Source organism: Bos taurus, chromosome 20, assembly GCF_002263795.3.
Source record: "Bos taurus isolate L1 Dominette 01449 registration number 42190680 breed Hereford chromosome 20, ARS-UCD2.0, whole genome shotgun sequence".
Lineage (NCBI taxonomy): Eukaryota > Metazoa > Chordata > Mammalia > Artiodactyla > Bovidae > Bos > Bos taurus.
The window spans coordinates 48,069,440-48,092,976 of NC_037347.1; positions in this window are offsets into that span (position 1 = coordinate 48,069,440).

The window sequence follows — 23,537 nt, forward strand, 5'->3', positions numbered from 1 at the left end:
AATTGAGCTTCCATATAACCACTATAAATGGTTCCTTTGAATTTGTTCCTATGTGCTATATAGTGTAGTAGTGAAATTCACTCAGTTGTGTCTGACTCTTTGCGATCCCGTGGACTACACAGTCCATGGAATTCTCCAGGCCAGAATACTGGAGTGGGCAGCCTTTCCCTTCTCCAGGGGATCTTCCCAACCCAGGGATCAAACCTAGGTCTCTCACATTGCAGGTAGATTATTTACCAGTGAGCCACAAGAGAAGCCCAGGAATACAGAAGTGGGTAGCCTATCCCTTCTCCAGCAGATCTTCCCAACCCAGGTGTTGAACTGGGTTTCCTACATTGCAGATGGATTCTTTACTGAGCTATGAGGGAGGTCCTATTTGGTACACTATTACTAAAAACAAGCAAACAAAAACAAGGAAACAAGCTGTGCACTACACTCACTGAGTTGCTATGGGGGAATGCTGTAAAATTTTATGAGTTTCCTTTTGGCTTGTTGTATGTGGGACTATGTTGTGAGGGAGTGAAAACTGGTGAGTATAGCGTTTAAATATGGAGGTGATAAATTTTTTTTTTTTTGCTTATCTCTGAGCTTGTGTACAGAAGTCACTAAGTTAATAATGAAATGAAGATCAAAATTTAAGTGAAAGAGTATACTGAAGTTATTTTATGAGCTATTTTGCTGAAAAATTTTGGATTTGAACAGAACAATCATATGAAATATATCCAATAAAAATTTAGAAGTAACATATTAACAGACTATGAGGTAATGTTGCTAATTATATTTTAAAGTCCACGTGTTTAGGCAATGTGGAAAACATTTTGAAGCTGTAACAAAAATACAGCAAAACACTGAGCTTGCTTATCAGAACTGGACTTGAAATTGTTCAAAACACTGGATTATTTTTCTCATTTTTAAAGTGAAGCAGGGTCCTTAGTGATTAAATGAACCAGACCAAAATTGTTCTCAGATATTAGAAGTCTTTGTAGTTTTTGTAGTGGTCAGATAGACTAAATACAATTCCCGATAGAGTGGCTAAGTGACAGAAACCACCTTTTATCCATTACTTTATCAGAGAATACCCAGTGAATGACAGTTTTTGCAATCCTGAACCTACATTGTTATTTTAAAAATGAAGAATGACTTATAAAGTTCTTAGCAGTAATGATGCTTGTCCCAACAAATGAGAAGGAGCTAAGCAGCTGCAAGATGCTCTGTTTGATGAGAAGGATTATGATTAAAGAAAGAGCACACCAGGGCTCTTATAAACCGGATAGGGGAATTATGTGAACTGTAGAAAATAATGAAGTGTTAGCCATCATAAAACCCTTCCTACATGATATATTGAGACTTTGAGGGGTTACTAAAATCATTACTCACACAGTACATTTCAAGGTAAATACTATTGCAAATTGAGTTTTACTTTTTGGATTAAAAAAAAAAAAAAAAAGAAGGAAAGAAAACATTACATGGTAATGAGATATTTGAAAACATAAATGAAAATGAAGATTTCCTTGGATATGATCATATCAATTTTATTAAATCTCATTCAGATATAATGGCTTTAAATGTAAAGGTTGATGAGAAAGAATTTGAAAATGGAAATTATTGTTGTGAAGTAGTTTGAATCGAGTTTTCACAAATAGGATGAAGTTCAATGGGGAAAAACGTGTATGGAGCAAGATTCTCTCTAGTGTAAATCCTCTAGTATAATTCTCTTACAAATTGTGATAATGCTATCTTAATCTTTTTACACTGATGCTAGATGCATTTCATATTTTATTCATTTTTCCTTGAAACATTAAGAACATCATGAAAGAGTTCTTATGTTTTTCATTTTTTAATTTTGAGACAACTATAAATGGACATCCTTATATAAATGATTCTAATATAATCAAAGCATCTTCAATGAACAGGGCATTGAAATTGACTTCACCGTTAGCTCCAACAGTTATGAACCTTCATAGTACATTGGTTTTATGATGTTTCTAAAAATTCTAAATCTTTGCAATTAAGTTGACATGAGTAAAAGCATGAATTTTTCATTAAAACAGTGTAAATTAATTCCATTTTTCTTCACTTTTTGGGAAATATGACAAAAATTTTATACAATAGTTCCTAAAACTTAATAAAAAGTCAGACTTCTGTATATGTAGAGATTATATGTGTGAGATTAAAATTGGAATATGAACACTCCGTATGATAGCACTACCATGATTTTTAGGAAAACAAATGTTCAGTTTAACTCATGTTGTTTTTTGTTACATCATGTGTTGCATTTATATTTTACAAATAATTTTAGTGTTGTAGCTTATTCATTTTTAAAGTAGTTCTCTCTTCAGGTTCTAGATAATTTTTTTAATGAGTAAAGATTAAAAATGTACTTGTTATATTTTCTCACTCACCATATTTCTGAAGGCCTTTCTCTATTCATTGGCAATATGACAATCCCTTACATTTGTTGAGAGAATTTGTCTTTAAAAATAGAATGCACTGGGACAACCCAGAGGGATGGTATGGGGAGGGAGGAGGGAGGACGGTTCAGGATGGGGAACACATGTATACTGGTGGCGGATTCATTTTGATATTTGGCAAAACTAATACAATTATGTAAAGTTTAAAAATAAAATAAAATTTAAAAAAATAAATCACAGCAAAAAAAAATAAAAAATAAAAATAGAATGAGGTGCTGGTGAAAATCAAAGTCAGTTCAGGTCAGTTCAGTCACTCAGTTGTGTTCAACTCTTTGTGACCCCATGAAGCACAGCACGCCAGACCTCCCTGTCCATCACCAGCTCCCAGAGTTCACCCAAACCCATGTCCATCTAGTTGGTGATGCCATCCAACAATCTCATCCTCTTTTGTCCCCTTCTCCTCCTACCCTTAATCTTTCCCAGCATCTGGGTCTTTTCTGATGAGTCAGCTCTTCTCATGAGATGGTCAAAGTATTGGAGTTTCAGCTTCAACTTCAGTCCTTCCAGTGAACACCCAGGACTGATCTCCTTTAGAATGGACTGGTTGGATATCCTTGGAGTCCAAGGGACTTTCAAGAGTCTTCTCCAAAACCACAGTTCTAAAGCATCAATTCTTTGGCGCTCAGCCTTCTTCACAGTCCAACTCTCACATCCATACATGACCACTGGAAAAACCATAGCCTTGACTAGGCAGATCTTTGTTGGCAAAGTAATGTCTCTGCTTTTTACTATGCTGTCTAAGTTGGCCATAACTTTGCTTCCAAGGAGTAAGCATCTTTTAATTTCATGACTGAAATCACCATCTGCAGTGAATTTGGAGCTCCCAAAAAATAAAGTCTGACACTGTTTCCACTGTTTCTCCATCTATTTGCCTTGAAGTGATGGGACCAATTGCCATGATCTTAGTTTTCTGAATGTTGAGCTTTAAGCCAACTTTTTCACTCTCCTCTTTCACTTTCATCAAGAGCCTCTTTAGTTCCTCTTCACTTTCTGCCATAAGGGTGGTGTCATCTGCATATCTGAGGTTACTGATATTTCTCCCAGCAATCTTGATTCCAGGTTGTGCCCTTTCCAGCCCAGCGTTTCTCATGATGTACTCTGCATATAAATTAAATAAGCAGAGTGACAATACACAGCCTTGATGTACTCCTTTTCCTATTTGGAACCAGTCTGTTGTTCCATGTCCAGTTCAAACTGTTGCGTCCTGACCTGCATACAGGTTTCTCAAGAGGCAGCTCAGGTGGTCTGGTATTCCCATCTCGTGAAGAATTTTCCAGTTTATTGTGATCCACACAGTCAAAGGCTTTGGCATAGTCAATAAAGCAGAAATAGATGTTTTTTCTGGAATTCTCTTGCTTTTTCTATGATCCAGCAGATGTTGGCAATTTGATCTCTGGTTCCTCTGCCTTTTCTAATACCAAACATCTGGAAGTTCATGGTTCATGTATTGCTGAAGCCCGGCTTGGAGAATTTTGAGCATTAATTTGCTAGCATGTGAGATGAGTGCAATTGTTTGGTAGTTTGAACGTTCCTTCTAATTGCCTTTCTTTGAAATTGGAATGAAAACTGACCTTTTCCAGTCCTGTGGCCACTGCTGAATTTTCCAAATTTGCTGGCATATAGAGTGCAGCGCTTTCACAGCATCATCTTGCAGGATCTGAAATAGCTCAACTGGTATTGGAATATGTTAATCCAATTTAGGGAAGTACTTGTAATGCTGTCTTTATACTAGTTTTGAAGATAATATTTGTTCATCACACAAAGTGATAACAAAGGAAAATGGGAGGAGCACATCTGATCTTCTAAGGTGAATTTGTTGACCATAGTGACTCAAATCAGGCCTGGATCACATTTCCTGACAGCTAGGGTTTCTGCAGCCATGACATTAAAAGACACTTGCTCCTTGGAAGAAAAGTTACACCAACGTAGACAGCATATTAAAAAGCAGAGACACTACTTTGCCAACAAAGGTCTGTCTAGTCAAAGCTATGGTTTTTCCAGTAGTCATGTATGGATGTGAGAGTTAAATCATAAAGAAAGGTGAGCACCAGAGAACTGATGTTTTTGAACCATGATGTTGGAGAAAACTCTTGAGAGTTCCTTTCACTGCAAGCAGATTCAGCCAGTCCATTGTAAAGGAAATCAGTCCTGAATGAATATTCTTTGGAAGGTGAATATTGGAAATATTGGAAATTTGGAAAGTGAAACTCCAGTACTTTGCCCACCTAATGCAAAGAGCTGACTCATTTGAAAAGACACTGATGCTGGGAGAGATTGAAGGCAGGAGGAGAAGGGGATGATAGAGGTTGAGATGGTTGGATGACATCACCGACTCAATGGACATGAGTTTGAGTAACCTCTGGGAGTTGGTGATGGACAAGGAGGCCTGGCATACTGCATCCATGGTGTCGCAAAGAGTCAGACATGAACTGAACTGAACTGAGGGTTTTTGAATATCTTTCTGAAATGCCAAATGCAACAAGGCTATATTTTAAGACTCATTTTTATTTTCTCAGAGGAATGTGTTAACAGTCTAAGTCAAGACAAAAGCCCTGAGTTTCAATGAATATCTCCAATAGGAAAAAAAAAAAAAAGTATATATATAATATATATACATAGAGAGAGGATTATATTCCCTAACATTCATCTGCTGATTAATTAAAGAAGTTCTTAAACATTTAAAAATATCCAAAACACATTTAAAATATTTGTGATTTTGCTTAAATCTTGAATATATTTCATAGGTGTTCTTCAATAGTATCAATGTCATAGGCTTATTTGATTTTTAAAATTTTAATTGGAGGTTAATTACTTTACAATATTGTATTGTTTTTGCCATACATCAACATGAACCTGCCACAGGTATCAGTAAAGAGAAATTTGAATATACCAGAGGTGATTGACATAGAAGATCAGATTTGGTAAAATTCTGACTGACTCTAACCAGTATGAAAAAAACATGCCTTAATCTCTTCAACCAGGAACCCCACTTTTCTGAAGCTTGTTGCAATTAAATGATGTTTCTTATTTATGCAGAATGTGTAAAAAGGTTTAGATACCTTTCTTTGTTCAAGGCTGCTTATCATTGAGGAACAGAATTGAAATGCTTTGATACACCAAGGCAGGATTAGCCCTTCCACTGTTTACATGTGAAGATAGACATGATCACTTACTCTATGATAAAGGACTGACAGGACAGAGCTTCCTTTGCTAAGCAACCTGTGCTGTCTTTAAGGGATGAATGCATGCTAATATTGCAGTGAAAGGAAAGCAATAGCTCTCAATGTGTCAGAAAGGAAAACAATTTTTTCAAAAAATTAACAATTAGAAATTTTTGAAATGCATAACTGTTTAGCAAATTTAACACTTTCCATGTATGCTAATTATGGGTTCACATATTTTTAAATAAATTTTGGCATGATAAATCCACTCCAAAATAAAAGACAACTTCTATGTTTCATTTACAATTAGTTCTATACAATGCCAAAATAGCATTCCAAGTCAACTGAAAGTATTAACAGCATAATTTGTACAATGCACAGATTACTTTAGTAAGTAAACTTTTACTTACTTTAGTAAGTAGTAAACTTTTACATTACTTTAGTAATGTAAAAGTAGTAAACTTTTACATTACTTTAGTAAGTGACTAAATTAACAGATTAATTTCATAAATAGTTGGGCAAAAATTTATTCAGACAAATACAAAAGGAAGAATTATTGTATAAATAAATAGGTAAATAATTCAAATCCAAGCCTACCATTTAAATGACTGTTGATTTTAACTGGTTTGATCCATAATGTTAATTCATTCATGACCTGTATATATTGCTCTTGATGGAAAAAAAAAAAAAAAAAAAACCCTTCAAAAATCTAATCTGTATATACACATCTTTGGCATACTATATATAATTTCAATATAAATAATCCAAAGATACTACCTTCAAGTTGTTAGTGTAAGAAAACTGGAGTAGAGATTTCATGATTCCAACACAAGGTATCAAGAGTTCCATCGTTTCCTATGTCATCACCAGATAATATTAATTCTTAAAACATTAAATATCAGCAATCTCCAAATATTTTCAAATATTTTCCTGTATAGTATATGAGATAAAGGAGAATTTTAGAAAAGATACATTTATTAAAAATAAAACATGAATAATAACTGTTATGGCATCTATCTCTGATGCTTAAAACCTGAATTGCAATATAGGTTCATTCTACCAACATCTATTCTGTTCTCTCCTAATTCTGTTTGCCACAAACTCAGCCATACTGGGTTCTTGCTCAGGTAACAAACTTTTATTCTTTTTTTCTTTAATTCTTTTTTTAAAGGTTTATTTATTTTAATTGGAGGCTAATTACTTTACAATACTGTGGTGGTTTTTGCCATACATTCACATGAATCATCCATGGTTGTACATGTGTTCCCTATCCTGAACCCCCCTCCCACCTCCCTCCCCATCCCATCCCTCATGGTCATCCCAGTGTGCCAGCCCTAAGCACCCTGTCTCATGCATCGAACCTGGACTGGTGATCTATTTCACATATAATAATATACGTGTTTCAGTGCTATTCTCTCAAATCATCCACCCTCGCCTTCTCTCACAGAGTCCAAAAGTCTGTTCTTTACATCTGTGTCTCTTTGCTGTCTCGTATATAGGATCATCATTACCATCTTTCTAAATTCCATATATATGAGTTAATATACTGTATTGGTGTTTTTCTTTCTGACTTACTTTGCTCTGTATAATAGGCTCCAGTTTCATCTACATCATTAGAACTGATTCAAATGCATTCTTTTTAATAGCTGAGTAATATTCCATTGTGTATATGTACCACAGCTTTCTTATCCATTCATCTGTGATGGACATCTAGGTTGCTTCCATGTCCTGGCTATGTAAACAGTGCTGCAATGAACATTGGGGTACACGTGTCTCTTTCAATTCTGGTTTCCTTGGTGTATATGCCCAGTAGTGGGATTGCTGGGTTGTATGGCAGTTCTATTTCCAGTTTTTTAAGGAATCTCCACACTGTTCTCCATAGTGTCTGTACTAGCTTGCATTCCCACACAAACTTTTATTCTTATAGAGTATGAGTCCTTAATGATCTTGCCCTAATTGGTTGATATTATTTTCCACTGATAAATAGCAACACTATGAAGGAGAACTAAGAAACATTTCTTTGAATAAACTGGGCCACAAAGATAGCTCTCATTGACCCGCATTAAATAGTAGTAAATAGTAGAAAACATTTCCCCCCCAACTGAAATCAATCTCTCAGCTAAGTGACTAGAAGCCTGTCTTAAACTCTTAATTTGAGTCTAATTTGCCTGATGGATGCTTCATCTGTTGGTTCTCCGATCTTTTCCAGTGGAAGGCAAAACATGTTGATTATTATTAAAGTCAGTATGACTTTAGCATCAATTTACCTGATGCCTCTTAAGGCAATGCTTCCTATCTCTAGGGGAGAGGGATTATATATCAATCACTGGTTTAAAATATATACCATGTAATGTAGACTAGTCATGACATGTGTAGGATTTTATCTTCCAGTTGTTAGCATAGTTTAACCTTCAATCTCTTTTAGACTCTATGGATTGTAGATCCCCAGGATTCTCTATCCATGGAATCTCCCAGGCAAGAATACTGGAGTGGACTGCCATTTCCTATGCCAGGGTATCTTCATGACCTAAGAATCGAACTCATGTTTCTTGTGTTGCCTGTGTTGACAAGTGAATTCTTTACCACTAGCACCACCTGGGAAGCACTAGTCTTCTATAGGACATTCTACTTTTCTACCAGGTCACTGCTTTTCACTGATGGCAAATATCAATTAATAAAATGAATGGGCATAAACATTCTTTTTTAAAAATAGTTTTATTGAGGTATGATGACTTATAATAAGCTGTACCAAAGGGAGCTACACATCTTTTTTCCCAAGGCTTCACTTCAGTTCAGTTGTGTCCAACTCTTTGCAATCCCATGAATTGAAGCATGCCAGCCTTCCATGTACATTTCCCGGAGTTCACTCAGACTCACGTCCATTGAGTCAGGGATGCCATCCAGGCATCTCATCCTCTGTCGTCCCCTTCTCCTCCTGCCCCCAATCCCTCCCAGCATCAGAGTCTTTTCCAATGAGTCAACTTTTCGCATGAGGTGGCCAAAGTACTGGATTTTCAGCTTTAGCATCATTCCTTCCAAAGAAATCCCAGGGCCGATCTCCTTCAGAATGGAGTGGTTGGATCTCCTTGCAGTCCAAGGGACTCTCAAGATTCTTCTCCAACACCACAATTCAAAAGCATCAATTCTTTGGTGCTCAGCCTTTCTTCACAGTCCAACTCTCACATTCATACATGACCACTGGAAAAACCATAGCCTTGACTAGACAGACCTTTGTTGGCAAAGTAATGTCTCTGCTTTTTACTATACTGTCTAAGTTGGTCATAACTTTCCTTCCAAGGAGTAAGCATCTTTTAATTTCATGGCTGCAATCACCATCTGCAGTGATTTTGGAGCCCCCCAAAAATAAAGTCTGACACTGCTTCCACTGTTTCTCCATCTATTTCCCATGAAGTGATGAGACCAGATGCCATGATCTTCGTTTTCTCAATGTTGAGCTTTAAGCCAACTTTTTCACTCTCCTCTTTCACTTTCATCAAGAGGTTTTATAGCTCCTCTTCACTTTCTGCTATAAGGGTGGTGTCATCTGCATATCTGAGGTTATTGATATTTCTCCCGGCAATCTTGATTCCAGCTTGTGCTTCTTCCAGCCCAGCGTTTCTCATGATGTACCCTGCATATAAGTTAAATTAGCAAGGTGACAATATACAGCCTTGACGTACTCCTTTTCCTGTTTGGAACCCGTCTGTTGTTCCATGTCCAGTTCTAATTGTTGCTTCCTGACCTGCATATAGGTTTCTCAAGAGGCAGGTCAGGTGGTCTTGTATTCCTATCTCTTTCAGAATTTTCCACAGTTTATTGTGATCCACACAGTCAAAGGCTTTGGCATAGTCAATAAAGCAGAAATAGATGTTTTTCTGGAACTCTCTTGCTTTTTCCATGATCCAGTGGATGTTGGCAATTTAATCTCTGGTTCCTCTGCCTTTTCTAAAACTAGCTTGAACATCTGGAAGTTCACAGTTCACGTACTGCTGAAGTCTGGCTTGGAGCATTTTGAGCATTACTTTACTAGCATGTGAGATGAGTGCAATTGTGTAGTAGTTTGAGCATTCTTTGCATGCCTTTCTTTGAGATTGGAATGAAAACTGACCATTTCTAGTCTTGCAGCCACTGCTGAGTTTTCCAAATTTGCTGGCATATTGAGTGCAGCACTTTCACAACATCATCTTTCAGGATTTGAAATAGCTCTACTGGAATTCCATCATCTCCACTAGCTTTGTTCATAGTGATGCTTTCTAAGGACCAATTGACTTCACATTCCAAGATGTCTGGCTCTAGGTGAGTGATCACACCATCGTGATTATCTGGGTCATGAAGCTCTTTTTTGTACAGTTCTTCTGTGTATTCTTGCCATCTCTTCTTAATATCTTATGCTTCTGTTAGGTCCATACCATTTCTGTCCTTTATCGAGCCCATCTTTGCATGAAATGTTCCTTTGGTATCTCTGATTTTCTTGAAGAGATCTCTAGTCTTTCCCATTCTGTTGTTTTCCTCTATTTCTTTGCATTGATCGCTGAGGAAGGCTTTCTTATCTCTTCTTGCTCTTCTTTGGAACTCTGCATTCAGATGTTTATATCTTTCCTTTTCTCCTTTGCTTTTCACTTCTCTTCTTTTCACAGCGATTTGTAAGGCCTCCTCAGACAGCCATTTGGCTTTTTTGCATTTCTTTTCCATAGGGATGATCTTGATCCCTGTTTCCTGTACAATGTCACGAACCTCCATGAGATACAGTTGACATACAGCACTATACTAGTTTAAGGTGTAAAACATATTTTGAATTATCACAAAATTATCATGAAATGATTATCACAGTAATTTTAGTGTACATCCATCATCTCAACAAAAATAATGAAGAAAAAATTTCCTTACAGTGAGAACATTTAGGATTTACTCTCCTAACAAATTTCTTATATAACACAGCAGTAATTATATTTATTATATTTTACATTACATCCCTAATATTTATTGTATAATTGGAAGCTTGGACCTTTAGACTGCCTTTATTTAACTTTTCTCCCACCACTACATCTGTTAACCATAAATATGATTGCTTTTTCTATGAGCTTGTTTGTTTGTTTGTTTTTGAAGTATAATTGACTTACAATACTACATTAGTTCCTGTTATACAAAATAGTGAGATTTATGGGCTTCCTAGAGTTATAATATTTTATACAGCTATAATGGAACATATTTGACAAAATTTAGTAATTTGTCAAATTGTCACTAGTAAGAGCCCCTTGTGTGAAAGGACACCAGGTAAAAAGTGGATCAGGAAATTTGTGTTTTAAGACCTTCAGTGAAAAGTTAATGCTATAAAATCTGAATAAATACTATACTTAATTATCCTTGTGTATATCTAAAATCTAGTCTCAAAATTGAAAATTAAAAAGAAATAACAGGGTATAAAATAGCAGTAGGGATCAGTTCAGTTCAGTCACTCAGTCGTGTCCTACTCTTTGCAGCCCCATGGACTGCAGCACACCAGGCCTCCCTGTCCATCACCAACTCCTGGAGTTTACTCAAACTCATGTCCATTGAGTTGGTGATGGCATTAAGCCATCTCATCCTCTGTTGTCCCCTTCTCCTCCCACCTTCATTCTTTTCTAGCAACAGGGTATTTTCCAATGAGTCAATTCTTCATATCAGGTGGCCAAAGTATTGGAGTTTCAGCTTTAGCATCAGTCCTTCCAATGAACACCTAGGACTGATTTCCTTTGGGATTGACTGGTTGGATCTCCTTTCAATCCAAGGGACTCTCAAGAGTCTTCTCCAACACCACAGTCCAAAACCTCAATTCTTCAGCACTCAGCTTTCTTTTTTTATTATTAATTTATTTTTTGAATTTATTTACCCTTTATTGAAGAATAATTCCTTTATAGAATTTTTTTCTGTTTTCTGTCCAACCTCAACATGAATCAGGCATAGGTATATACATATACCCCTCCCTTTTAAACCTCCCTCCAAAATCCCAGCACTCTAGATTGATACAGAGCCCTTGGAGTTTCCTGAGCCACACAGCAAATTCCCTTTGGCTATCTTTATTACATATGGTAATGTAAGTTTCCATATTACTCTTTCAATACATCTCACTCTCTCCTCCCCTTTCCCCATGTCCATAAGACTATTCTCTAGGTCTGTTACTCCACTACTGCCCTGTAAATAAGTTCATTAATACCATTCTTCTACATTCCATATATATGCTTTAGAATATATTTATCTTTCTCTTTCTGACTCACTTCACTCTGTATAATAGGTTCTAGGTTCATCCACCTAATCAGAACTGACTCAAATGTCTTTTTTTATGGCTGAGTAATATTCCACTCTGTATATGTACCCCAATTTCTTCATCCGTTCATCTGTTGATAGATATCTAGGTTGTTTCCATGTTCTAGCTATTGTAAATAGTGTTGTGATGAGCACATGTCTTTTTCAATTTTGGTTTCCTCAGTGTATATGCCTAGGAGTGGGATTACTGGGTCATATGGTGGTTTTATTCCTAGTTTGTAAGGAATTTCCATACCGTCTTCCATAGTGGCTGTATCAATTTACATTCCCACCAACAGTGCAAGAGTGTTCCCTTTTCTCCACATCCTCTCCAGAATTTATTGTTGTAGACTTTTTGATGATGGCCGTTCTGACCAGTGTGAGATGATATCTCATTGTAGTTTTGATTTGCATTTCTCAAATAATAAGTGATATTGAGCATCTTTTCATGCATTCATTAGCCATCTGTATGTCTTCACTGGATAAATGTCTGTTTAGATCTTTTTTCCCACTTTTTTATTGGGTTATTGTTTTTCTGGCATTGAGTTGTATGAGCTGATTGTATATTTTGGAAATTAATCCTTTGTCAGTTGTTCCATTTGCTATTATTTTCTCCAATTCTGAGGGTTGTCTTTTCACCTTGCTTATAGTTTCCTTTGCTGTGCAAAAGCTTTTATGTTTAATCAGGTCCTATTTGTTTACTTTTGTTTTTATTTCTGTTATTCTAGGAGGTGGGTCATAGAGGATCTTGCTTTGATTTATGTCCTCAAGTTTTCTGCCTATGTTTTTCTCTAAGAGTTTTATAGTTTCTTATCTTACATTTAGGTCTTTAATCGATTTTGAGTTTATCTTTTTCTATGGTATTAGAAAGTGTTCTAATTTCATTCTTCTATGTGTAGCTGTCCAGTTTTCCCAGCACCATTTATTGAAGAGGCTGTCTTTGCCTCATTGTATATTCTTGCCTCCTTTGTCAAAAAGAAGGTACCCATATGTACATGAATTTGTTTATGGGCTTTCTATCTTGTTCCATTGGTCTATATTTCTGTTTTTGTGCCAGTACCATACTGTATTGATGAATGCAGCTTTGTAGTATAATCTCAAGTCAGGAAGGTTGATTCCTCTAGCTCCATTCTTCTTTCTCAAGACTGGTTTGCTATTTGGGGTCATTTGTGTTTCCATATGAGTTGTGAACTTTTTTGTTCTAGTTCTATGAAAAATGCCATTGGTAATTTGATTGAGATCACTTTGAATCTGTAGATTGCATTAGGTAGTATAGTCATTTTCACAATATTGATTCTTCTTAACCAGGAACATGGAATATCTCTCCATCTGTTTATGTCATCTTTGATTTCTTTCATCAGTGTTTTATAATTTTCTGTGTACAGTTACTTTGTCTCCTTAGGTTAGTTTATTCCTAGATATTTAATTATTTTTGTTGCCATGGTGAATGAGATTGATTCCTTAATTTCTCTGATTTTTCATTGTTAGTATATAGAAATGCAAGTGATTTCTGTTGTATCCTGCAACTTTGCTGAATTCACTGATAAGCTCTCATAATTTTCTGATACTATCTTTAGGGTTTTCTATGTACAGTATCATGTCGTCTGCAAACAGTGAGAGCTTTACTTCTTCTTTTCCGACCTGGATTCATTTTATTTCTTTTTCTTCTCTGATTGCTATAGCTAGGACTTCCAGAACTATGTTGAATAACAGTGGTGCAAGTGGACACCCTTGTCTTGTCCCCTACCTTAGGTTGTTGGCTGGGAGCTACTTTTATTTGACCTATCAAACTGTTTGAGAACAAAAACATGATTTGCATGGGAAGAAACATCTTTATCCCCATATCTTAAAAGAGATTTACAACAAAAGGACAAAGTATTTCAACTATTTAAAAGTGAAAGTCACTCAGTCATATCTGACTCTTTGCAACCCCATGGACTACACAGTCCATGGGATTCTCCAGGCCAGAATACCAGAGTGGGTAGCCTTTCCTTTCTCCAGGGATCTTCCCAACCCAGGGATCAAACCCAGGTCTCCCACATTGCAGGCAGATTGTTTACCAGCTAAGCCAAACGGGAAGTCAATTCATTTAAACTTAAGGGAATAAACAGTTTACTTATTCTGCTTTCCATCTTGAAATGTACAGAAACATGGAGATGCATTCAGTTTTTTCACCATTGAGAATAATGTTTGCTCTAGGCTTATCATATATGGCCTTACTATGTTGGAGTAGGTTCTTTCTATGCTCATTTTTTTAAGAATTTTAATTATAAATGGGTGCTGAATTTTGTCACAGGATTGTTCTGCATTTATTTAGATTATCATATGATGTTTATCTTGACATTTGTTAATAGGGTATATCACATTGATTAATTTATGTATATTGAAGAATCCTTGCATTCCTGGAATAAACCCAACTTGATTATGGTGTATGGGATTTTTGATGTTTTGCTGAATTCTGTTTGCTAAAATTTTATTGAGGATTTTTGCATCTATGTTCATTAGTGATATTGGCCTGTAGTTTTCTTTTTCTGTGCTGTCTTTGTCTCTTTTTGATATCAGGGTGATGCTGGCCTCATAGAATGAGTTTGGAAATGTTCCTTCCTCTGCAATTTTTTGAAAGAGTTTTAGAAGGATAGGCACTAGCTCTTCTCTAAATGTTTGATAGAATTCTCCTGTGAAGCCATCTGATCCTGGGCTTTTTTTTTTTTTTTTGCAGGGATGGGGGCAGATTTTTTATCACAGCTTCAATTTCAGTGCTTGTAATTGGGATGTTCATAATTTCTATTTCTTTCTGGTTCAATTTTGAAAGATTGAACTTTTCTAAGAATCTGTCCATTTCTTTCAGGTTATCCATTTTATTGTCATATAGTTGTTCATAATAGTCCCATAATCCTTTTATTTCTGCATTGTCTATTGTAACCTCTCCTTTTTCATTTCTAATTTTGTTGATTTGATTCTTCTCTTTTTTGTTCTTGATGAGTCTAGCTAAAGGCTTGTAATCATCTTTATTATCATTATTCTGAATTATTTTTCAGGCAGTTTGCCTATTTCCTCATTCATTTGGACTTCTGTGTTTCTAGTTTGTTACTTCTTTTTATCGTGTTTCTCTGTGTTTTCATTATTATTATTATTATTTTTTAACTTATTTTGTTTGAGGTCTCCTTTCCAGGGCTTCAAGGTTGAATTCTTTCTTCCTTTTGGTTTTTGACCTCCTTTGACTGGTCCTGTGGTTTGTGTCAGCTTCGTATAGGGTGATATTTGTGCTGAGTTGTTTGTTTGTTTGTTTGTTTTTCCTCTAAAGGGCAAAGCTGAGTGAAGTGGTAATCCTGTCTGCTGATGATTCACTTTGTATTTTTGTTTTGTTTTTTGTTTAGATGAGGCATTCTGCACAGGGTGCTACTGGTGGTGGGCTGATGCTGGGTCTTGTACTCAAGTGGTTTCCTTTGTGTGAGTTCTCAGTATTTGATACTCCCTAGGGTTAGTTCTCTGGTAGTCTAGGGTCTTAGAGTCAGTACTCCCACACCAAAGGCTCATGATTTGATCTCTGGTCAGGAACGAAGATTCTACAAGTGGTTTGTTATGGCATTAAGTGAAATTAAAACAAATATCCAAAAATTAGAAGCCAAAGATGAACCCCAGACAAATGACAGTTACAAAATCAGGCAAAAAATAATTAAAATAATAGAATATACCTATATACATATACACCCATGAGCAGTCAAAAGAGTCCGGCAAAAGTAAAGTACAGTAGATTGACCTGGTGAGCAAAGGAAATCAAAAATTATATTTACCAGTTAAGAACAAAAGTAACTAAAGCACAAACTGGAAAACAAAACTAGAGCAAAGTGCCAGTTGGGGAATAAAGCAATGAAAATAAAACTAACAAAATGTTGAGAGGAAAGAAAAGAAAGAAAGAGTAGATATTCAAAGTTAAATGAAGGTAGCTGAAGAAGATTTACATACATTAAAGACTAAATGCAAGGGGAAAAGAACAGTAGGAAAGGTAAACAAAGGAATAAATGTAAAAAAATATAGTTGGTTTAAAAAAATTAAAATTATAAAAAAGAGAAAAGGAAAAAAATGGAAGAAAAAAGAAAAAAAAGGAAAGCTCCACAGAAGTGCAAAAGCCCAACAAACAGGTAGAGGTTTATAACAACAATAAAAGTTTGTCTGAATATACACATATACATATACACCTATAAGCAAAATCAAAACAGTCCAACAAAAATAATGTACAATAGATTGACCCAGGGAACAAAGGAAATGAGAAATTATATCTATCAGAACACAACTAACTAAAACACAAACTGGAAATCAAAACTGAAACAAGATGCTAACTAGAGAATAAAGCAATGAAAGTAAAACTAACAAATATATTGATGGGAAAAGAAAGAAAGAAAAAAGAAAGAAAGAATAGATAGGTGAAGTTAAACAGAGGTAGATAAAAAAGATTTATATACATTAAAGATTAACTGCAAGGGGAAAAGAACAGTATGAAAAGCAAACAAAGGAATAAATGTAGAAAAATAATAATAGGTTTTAAAAATTAAAATTAAAGAGAAAAGAAAAAAAAAAAAAGTAAACTCCACAGAACTGCAAAAACCCAATGTAGAGGTAGAGGTTTATAGCAACAGTAAAAAATGTGACTGAGGGGGGGGAAATAAAAAAACTCAAAAGCTTAATTAGATTTCATACATGCATGCATGCATGCTAAGTCACTTCAGTCGTGTCCGACTGTGCGACTCCATAGACAGCAGCCCACCAGGGTCCTCCATCCACAGGATTCTCCAGGCAAGAGTACTGGAGTGGGTTGCCATTTCCTTCTCCATTTAGATTTCAAAGTGCCAGTAAAATTGACAACTACAAAGGAGGGAGAGGGGAAAGGAACAACAACAAAAAAAAATCCAAAAGAATCTACAGAACAAGAAGTCAAAACATAAGAATAATGAATGTTTTCTTTTGAGTAACTGCTGTCAGAGTTCTTTCCCTGTCTGGGAGTCACAGTCCACCTCATCTCCCTAGGATACCCTCCCACTGTGCTAATTTGTACCTGCTGTGGAGACAGCTCAGATTCTAATCTGGTCCTACTCCTGTATGTCCTTGCCTCTAATGTCCACAGCTATCAGAACTAGTGGATTTTCTTTTGTGGGAGCTCTCAATGACCTTTTATATATTAAATAGACAGAGTCTGGCTAGTTGATTATGTAATCTGCAGCTTGTACAGCTGATTAGGTTTTGGGTCTTCTTCCTTAGCCACACTGCCTCTGGGCTTCAATTGTGGTCTTATTTCCAACTCTGCATGTGTGTTGTTCACTGGGGTTTGCTCCTGGGGCTTCACTGGAAGACTTGGGTTTGGTTCTGTGAGGGTCAGGTGTGGAAGTGGTGCAGCTGCTTGGTCTGCAGGGGTTCTGGCAGCACCAGGTACCTGAGTAGGCAGTTAGGGCAGCAGGAAATATAGTGCTCTAGAAGGGTATGGCGGAGAAGGCAATGGCACCCCACTCCAGTACTCTTGTATGGAAAATCCCATGGGCGGAGGAGCCTGGTAGGCTGCAGTCCATGGGGTCACTAAGAGTCGGACACGACTGAGCGACTTCACTTTCACCTTTTACTTTCATACATTGGAAAAGGAAATGGCAACACACTCCAGTGTTCTTGCCTGGAGAATCCCAGGGACGGGGGAGCCTGGTGGGCTGCCATCTATGGGGTCACACAGAGTCAGACACGACTGAAGTGACTTAGCAGCAGTAGCAGAAGGGTATGGCAACCAGTATTGGCCAATACATTCCAGTATTCTTGCCAGAGGACCCTCCTCCCTGACAGAGAAGCCTGGAAGCCCACAGTCTACATGGTCACAAAGAGTCAGACACTACCAAAGCAACCCTGCATGCATAGAAACAAGAGTTTTTTGGCTTGTGGCAGCTCTTGTGAGTTGAGCATGAAGGTGGCACAGCTACCTGGCTTGCCGGGACCCTGGTAGCACCAAGTGTGCAAGAACACAGACTGCCTCCCTCACAGGATTTATGGCACTATCAGAATCTTTTTTCAAGCCTCTTGTAGCTGATGATAAGAGGGCTTCTTTGGCCAGTCTTTCTCTGTAGCTCTGCCCGTTCAGGCACTTAGAGGGCTCCATTGCCTGGCGTCCTTCTCTGTTGTTCAGCATGTCAGGCACATAGAAGGACTCCCCTGGCTGGGGTCCTACTCTGTAGATGGGAACATCAGGCACTTAAAGGGGCACCTTGGGTGGGGTCCTGCTCTGTAGTTCAGTGCATCAGGTGTTTGATGGACCTGTCTATTATCCAGCTGCCTATGCTGGCATGTGGAGAGAGGCTATGGTGATGGCTTGACCCCCTATGCGTGACTCAGCAGTATCACCTTGCTTCCATTGCTCCCAGCTTTCCTCCACAGGCATTTCCCACCACAGTTTCCTGCCTCACATCCCCTCGGTTTGTCTCTCCACAGACAACAGCAGCCCTCACCCTGGGATTGCTTCACAATCCCTAAATTCCAGCTCCCAGCTGGTGCATCTTCCAAGGGACCTTCATCTCTCACAAGGGTATGTATGGCTGTGGTGAGGACTGCCTGATTCTAATTCCATTTAGGCTGCCAGAAGATCCGTTATTTCACTATCAGCCTTAAATGTTTTTCCTCTGACTCAGACAATTGCTCTGATGTGGAGATCGGGCCCCTACTTCAGTTCCCCCACCCTCGAAGGACAGGTCCAGTCCTACTAACACTCCTGTTTTTCCCCTAACACTTCTGTTTTTCCCTTAGGTTCTTACTCCTACCAAGTTTTGCATGGTTCTATATATTCTTTTCCTCTGGTCAAGTACTACTCTCTGCTCTAAGCTGGTGTTCTGCATGCCCTTCTCTGTCTGAAGGGGTATGCCTGATATATGCGTGGAGAGAGAATTACTCCAATCCACCTACTCCTTCTCCATCTTCATCTCTACAGCGCTCAGCTTTCTTTATGGCCCAAAGTTCACATGCATACTTGACTACTGGAAAAACCATAGCTTTGACTAGAAGAAACTTTTCATCAAAGTAATGTCTCTGCTTTTGAGTGTGCTGTCTACATTTGTCATACCTTTTCTTCCAAGGAGCAACTATCTTTTAATTTCATGGCTGCAACCACCATCTGCAGTGATTTTGAAGCCCAAGAAAATAAAGTCTCTCCCTGTTTCTATTATATCCCCATCTATTTGCCATGAAGTGATGGGACCGGATGCCATGATCTTCATTGTTTGAATGTTTAGTTTTAAGCAGTTTTTTCACTCTCCTCTTTCATTTTCATCAAGAGGCTCTTTAGTTCTTCTTCGTTTTCTGCTATAAAGGTTGTATCATCTGCTTATCTTGAGGGTATTGATGTTTCTCCCAGTAATCTTGATTACAGTTTGTGCTTCATCCAATCTGGCATTTCACATAACATATTCTGCATAAATGTTAAATAAGCTGGGTGACAATATACAGCTTCGACGTACTCCTTTCCCAATTTGGAACCAGTCCATAGTTCCAACTCCAGTTCTAACCGTTGCTTCTTAACCAGCATACAGATTTTGCAGGGGGCAGGTAAGGTGGTCTGGTATTCCCATCTCTTTAAGAATTTCCCACAATTTGTAGTGATCTACACAGTCAAAGGCTTTAGTCAATAAATCAGAAATATATGTTTTTCTTGAATTCTCTTGCTTTTTCTACAATCCAACGGATGCTTTCAATTTGATCTCTGGTTCCTCTGCCTTTTCTAAATCCAGCTTGAACATTTGGAAGTTCTCAGTTCCTGTACTGTTACAGCCTAGCTTGGAGAATTTTCAGCATTTCTTTGCTAGCCTGTGAGATGAGAGAAAATGTGTGATAGTTTGCACATTCTTTGGCATTACATTTCTTTGGGATTGGAATGAAAACTGACATTTTCCAGCCCTGTTGCCATTGCTGAGTGTTCCAAATTTGCTGGTATATTGAGTGCAGCACTTTAACAGCATCATCTTTTAGGATTTGATATAGCTCATCTGCAATTCCTTCAGTTTGGCTAGCTTTGTTTGTTGTGAAGTGAAGTGAAAGTCACGCAGTCATGTCCAATTCTTTGTGACCCCATGGGCTATAGAGTCCATGAAATTCTCCAGGTCAGAATGCTAGTGGGTAGCCTTTCCCTTCTTCAGGGGATCTTACCAACCTAGGGATCAAACCCAGGTCTCCCACATTCCAGGCAGATTCTTTACCAACTGAGCCACAAGAAAAGCCCTTGTTTTTTGTGATATTTGCTAATGCCCAACTGACTTCACACTCCAGGATGTCTGGCTCTAGGGGAGTGATCACATCATCATGGTTACTGAGGTCATGAAGATCTTTTCTGTATAGTTCTTCTGTGTATTCTTGCCACCTCTTCTTAATATCTTCTGCTTCTTTTAGATCTATTCCATTGCTGTCCTTTATTGTGCACATGAAATATTTTGCATGAAATATTCCTTGGTATCTCTAATTTTTTTGAAAAGATCTCTAGTCTTTCCCAGTCTATTGTTTCCCTTTATTTCTTTGCATTGATCACTTAGGAAGGCTATGCTGTCTCTCCTTGCTATTCTTTGGAACTCTGCATTCATATAGATGTATCTTTCCTCTTCTTCTTTGCCTTTCAATTCTCTTCTTTTCTCAGCTATTTGTAAGGCTTCCTCAGATAATCATTTTGCCTTTTTGCATTTCTTTTTCTCGAGGATAGTCATGATCACTGCCTCCTGTACAATGTTATGAACCTCCGACCATAGTTTTCAGGCACTCTATCAGATCTAATCCCTTCCACTGTATAATCATAAAGAATTTGATTTAGGTCACACCTCAATGGCCTTGTGATTTTCCCTACTTTCTCCAATTAAATCTGAATTTTGCAATAAGGAATTCATGATCTGTTCAGTTCAGTTCAGCCACTCAGTCATGTCCGACTCTTTGCGACCCCATGAATCACAGCACACCAGGCCTCCCTGTCCATCACCAACTCCTGGAGTTCACTGAGACTCACGTCCATTGAGTCAGTGATGCCATCCAGCCATCTCATCCTCTGTCGTCCCCTTCTCCTCATGCCCCTAATCCCTTTCAGCATCAGAGTCTTTTCCAGTGAGTCAACTCTTCACATGAGGTAGCCAAAGTACTGGAGTTTCAGCTTTAGCATCATTCCTTCCAAAGAAATCCCAGGGCTGATCTCCTTCAGAATGGACTGGTTGGATCCCCTTGCAGTCCAAGGTACTCTCAAGAGTCTTCTCCAACACCACAGTTCAAAACCAACCTAGATAGCATATTCAAAAGCAGAGACATTACTTTGACAACAAAGGTCCGTCTAGTCAAGGTTATGGTTTTTCATGATCTGAGCCACAGTCAAATCCTAGTCTTGTTTTTGCTGACTGTATAGCACTTCTCCATCTTCGGCTGCAAAGAATACAATTAATCTGATTTCGGTATTGAACATCTGGTAATGTTCATGTGTAGAGTCGTGTCTTGTGTTGGAGGAGAGTGTTTGCTATGACTAGTGCATCCTCTTGGCAAAACTCTTGTAGCCTTTGCTCTGCTTCATTTTGTACTCCAAGGCCAAACTTGCCTGTTACAGCAGGTATCTCTTGACTTCCTCCTTTTGTATTCCAGTCCCCTATGATGAAAAGACAGAGAAGGCAATGGCACCCCACTCCAGTACTCTTGCCTGGAAAATCCCATGGACGGAGAAGCCTGGTAAGCTGCAGTCCATGGGGCCGCCAAGTCGGACACGACTGAGTGACTTCACTTTCACTTTTCAGTTTCATGCATTGGAGAAGAAAATGGCAACCCACTCCAGTGTTCTTGCCTGGAGAATCCCAGGGATGCGGCAGCCTCGTGGGCTGCCATCTATGGGGTCACACAGAGTCGGACATGACTGAAGTGACTTAGCATGATGAAAAGAGCACTTTTTTTTAGCATTAGTTTAGAAGGTCTTGTCCGTCTTCTTAGACTGTTCAGCTTCTTTGGCATTAGTGGTTGGAGCATAGACTTGGATTACTGTGATACTGAATACTTTGCATTGGAAACAAACAGAGTTCATTCTGTCATTTTTTGAGACTGCACCCAACTACTGCATTTTGGACTCTTTTGTTGACTATGAGGGCTACTGCATTTCTTCTAAAGGATTATTGCCCATGGTAGTAGATGTAATGGTCATCTGAATTTCACCCATTGCAGCAGTAGGGATAGCCTGGACGTGTGTGTCAGAGATCACTGAAACCTGAATGCCAGGAGTGGAAGGACCATTAAATTGGTTAAATAGAAGTATTCTTTTTTTCAGTTAATAAAATGAGACACATTATATGGATGATGAGCAATCAACAAAAGGCAATTTTATATTTTGGCTATCCAAGTATCAGGCATATTGTTTTATTGAGGGCAACAGCTGGGTTGTACATTTATTGCTGTAATGTTGGTGCCCACTCCTCTCTGTTAAAAACTATGGGAAGAAACATACATTTCCTTTCTTTTTCTTCCTAGCAACTATGATGTGATAGGATCAGTTTTAGCTTTCAGGATTGTTTCTTTGAACTTTGAAAGCATGATGGAAGGAGATGCAATGTTAGGTAAGGGAGATGTAGGTCTAGAGGCAATGAATAAATACTGTCTTTTTCCTCAGACTGGCCATATAGCAGGACCATGGTGTGCTAGAGGCTGCATTCCTCCCGCATTCCTCCCTGTCCCGTCTCTGAAATTCCTGTCTTTCCATTACATACACTTTCTGCCTAATTTAGTCAGAGACAGCTTCTGGTTTTGTATCATAAACCTGTCTGGTATTTTACCTCTCTGATTAAATTTTATACCACACCTTGCCCCTCCCATGTCCTTTGGCATCATGGCCCTATTTTCTGATTCCTGAATGTGAGATGCTTCTTTTAGCCACAGAGACTTTGGAAATCCTTCTGCTCCACCTGATTATTAATATATCTTCTGAGGGAGAGCTGCATAATTGCTTTTCAAAGAAGTAATTTAGGTCTCCTATCAAAGAAAGAATTTACTGGACATTTGAGTAAATGAAAATTATTTTATCATATATTTATGTAAGTGTACATATTTGTGATTGTTTTTGGTTTAGCTTTTTTTTTTTTTTTTTTAAGTTTTTGCTTTTCCTTCCCAGTAAAATATAAACTCTCTGAAAGCAGAGACCAAGCAAGGGCTGATCATGGCTATTTCCTACATATGACTTAGAATAACTACTAATGTAATGATTTTACATGAAAAAAGTAAATCAAAATAAAAAGTAAAACTTTTGGATACAAAGTTATACAACAAGAACGGTATCATAGCACAAAAACAAAATTAAATAATGCCACATTTAATTCTGGATTTTCTACATCTTGGATTTTATTTTAACATTGATTTTCATTGTTACGCACTTTGTTTTTTGCCTATTTATGTGATGATTGTGTGTTATTTTCTAATGGACTGACAATGAACAGTTTGTTTCTGGAAAACTTTATTTGAAATTGTATTGGAATAGTTATTGGAATGAAAACAGACTAGATCAAGGGAGCTCAAGAGGTATCCAGGGGTGAGTTAGATAGATAAGTCCAAAAGATAAGGTTAGTAAAAACCCCAAACCATAAAATCTGAGAGGAGATGAAAATAT